This window comes from Microtus ochrogaster, chromosome 4 (genome assembly GCF_000317375.1).
Source record: "Microtus ochrogaster isolate Prairie Vole_2 chromosome 4, MicOch1.0, whole genome shotgun sequence".
Taxonomy (NCBI): Eukaryota; Metazoa; Chordata; class Mammalia; order Rodentia; family Cricetidae; genus Microtus; species Microtus ochrogaster.
This window is the reverse complement of record NC_022011.1, coordinates 14,724,516-14,727,834: the sequence shown is the minus strand read 5'-3', so window position 1 is coordinate 14,727,834 and position 3,319 is coordinate 14,724,516.

The following is a 3,319-nucleotide window of genomic DNA, read 5'->3' as shown; positions in this document are numbered from 1 at the left end:
GAGCTGCTTGCTGGTGTTTCCATGGCACCACGTGCACTCGGGAGAACATTAACTTGGTACCACAGTAAGATGTACTACCATGCTCAGGCTTCACCACCTGCTCTTCTTTTAGACAGGGTCTACACAGCCCAGGCCGATCTTGAACTCACTCTGTAACTGAGGATAGTCTTGAACTCCTGACCCTGCTGCATTCACCTTGCAAGTGCTAGATTACACACGCCCATGCATCACCATGCCCAGCCCTTTCTGACGATTAAAAATGAGAAAGTAAAGCTTTAAAGTAATGAGAAAGAAGGGTACAAGGCTGACCTCCTGGGGACTTTGTGAGAGAGGGCGGAGGCTGGCGATTGTGGTGAGGATTATTCCACTGTTGTGCAAATCAATGAGCCAGATTTAGCTGTGGAATCGTTATGACACCCAGGCTCTGAGTTTAGGAGGGTGGGTGTGTGTGTGTGTGTGTACGTGTGTGTACGTGTGTGTGTGTGTGTGTGTGTGTGTGTGTGTGTGTACGTGTGTGTGCGTGTGTGTGTGTGTGTGTGTGTGTGTGTGTGTGTGTGTACATCCTCCGTTCTTGATCCAGTAGGATGGCACCAGGAAGGCTGTGCCAACTCTAGCAACATATAGAAATTTGGTTGGGAAGAACTCAGTTGGTTTGTGAAGGTGGAGGACTTCTGTGGGCCGTGTCCGCAGAGATATCTCTCAGGCAGGGGCAGGGGCAGGAACCAGAGTTCTTGACATAGCAGTGTTTCTCTCGGCCCTGGAAGAGGAGGAGAGCATCATGACTTCTCTCCCTTTAGCACCTGCACTATGGAAACAGGACACAAACTGAAGGGCTTAAGACAAGGCCCAGACACTCCAGAGAGCCTCTGTGTGGGAACGCTGGACCATCTATCATGATCCAAGAAGCCAGGTAGGTGTTTTTTTTCTCTTCTCTCTTTTCCTTTCTCCTCCTGTCCATTCCTCCTCATCCCTCCTATGGCCACGACTGTCAACCCCCACACCCCTGTGCCACCAGTCAGCTGTACCCTTCCGCTGCCATGCATGGTAACCAAGAGTGGCCTACAAGTTCTAGTGGTGTGGGCAGTCCAGACTCTAGAGTGCCAAAGATCTCTGGGCAGGTCTGACAGACATAGCACTTATAGCTCCACGCCCTGAGAACTAGAGCATCAGAAGCCAGAGAGTTAGAATTCTATGTATTCTGAGTAGAGGCTTTGACTCTGGGCTTGGTCACCGGGTGCTAGGCAGAATCTGATGGGCTGTTCTTGCACTGATGAGGGCATCTACTATGCAATCAGAAATTTGGCTGTGTTTATAAAGCATAGCACAAGGAGGAGAGGTTAGCTAGTCTTAATGGGAGGTCACTGTAGGGGGTGCTGTCTCTAACATCCAGGAGGAAACTGTGATCCATGTTTTTCACCCTGTTCATACTGCCATCAGGAGGGAAAATTTGCCATTTCATAGGTCTCAGGTTGGGGTGCTTGCCATGTCCATGCCAATAACACACGTTCACCCAAGATTGCCTCCACTCCCCACAACAGACAGAGAAGACCCTAGCTCACAGTGATACACACTGTGAGTGTATCAGCCCGGTCTCGCTGCGGTAACAAATAGCTTGCCCCAAAGCAGCGTTTCCTGCCCTTCCTTTCTGGCTGTTGTGAATGGAGGGGAGCTCTGGCCCACAGAATTGTCCTCTGGCCCACACTCAGGTTAAAGGAGTAGCCATGATCTGAAAAGGCACAGCGGAGCAGAGACAGGGTGAGTCACATACTGGCTCGTGAAACATCTGCACAAATGTGACCTGTGTAATTTTTAACAGTTTACCAGACAAACAGAGCTTCACAGCCACACCCAAATGCAAAGGGACGGTTCCTTATCGATACCATCAAGGGCCCAGAAAGGGGGAAGCAGGGCGTCTGTAAATGTCCCCGAGACCTACCACAGAGAATTAGTATTAAACCGGGCCAGAAATTATCTCCTGGCTCTGGGCCGTGAATCGTTTTGCCAAAACCATGTCCCAGAGGTTGTTTCCGCAGAAGTCACAATGTCTCTTACGGTGAAATGTGCCCCATCTGCCAGCGGTGGTTGCTTAAAGAGTTTGGTGTCTTATCTCAAGAGGTGGGATAACAAACAAAGGCTCCATGTCAGGCTGACGTGAGGCTAAGGAACCGCTGCAGCATCACTTGTCCAGACCGCCTTCTCATCTGTCACCTGCTGCCCTGGGCGATTCTTTCCCAAGCAGTGTAGCTGCCGGACAGCCTAGCCCAGTAAGGAAGCCATGCCTTTGTTCTCGGGACATCCTTTAGACAAAATCACACAAAGGTCTTGTCTCATGCTACCCAAGGCTCTAAGGCTTTGGAAGTTCACTGGCCTGGGAGCCCCAAAAAAAATCTTAATTCTGATCCTGCCTCTGCCACAAACTTGGTATGTGACCTTGGGTGCTTCCTTCTCTCTTCCTTGGCCTGAATCTCCTCCAGGGACAATGGTCCCTGCCAAAGGATCATGTATGTGAGCACATTACATGACTTGTAAGCTCTGGGGCAAGTCTTAGATGTCTGATGGAGGAGAGGAGCCTGGAAGGAACCCCCACTGAGTACCCAGGATATTCAATGGGGGTAGCAAGGCCAGGTCCTGGGTGGGCCTCCCACTCTTTCTAGAGTTAGAGGTGTTAGCTCTGCAAATTGAGGATTAGCTAATCTATGATAATATACTCAGAGAATACCATGCCTAACAGAGTATGTACTTCATTAGTGTTGATGGAGAAATATACCCCAAACAGCTTATTCCATCATATAGACCACCATTTAATTAGCTCATCCTCCAACTGTTTGCGATTCATGTTGCTTCTGACTTTTAATTATTATTAATAATCGTGCCATGAACCGTTTTATAATTTAAAAAGTTGTGTATCCATGATGGCTTCCAACTCATATGGATTTACTAGATAGAAACCACGGCTCATTATTTTAGGCTTCTGCTTTGTGAATGCCCTTTGATGATGTGGGATTCCCCTTTGTATGCTGTGAATACGGTTGGTTAATGAATAAAAAAAAAACTGACTTGGCCTGATAGGGTGGAACAGAGATAGGCTGGGAGAACTAAACTGAATGCAGGGAGAAGGAGAGCAGATTCAGAGAGAAGCCATGTGGCCCCACCAGAGACAGATGCTGCTTGGAATCTTGCCGGTAAGTCACAGCCACATGGTGATACACGGATTACTAGAAATGGGTTAAATTAAGGTGTACGAGTTAGCCAATAAGAAGTTAGAGCTAGCTCTTTTCCATCTTCCTCTCGGAGAGGTAGCTTCGCTTCTGCCTCTCTC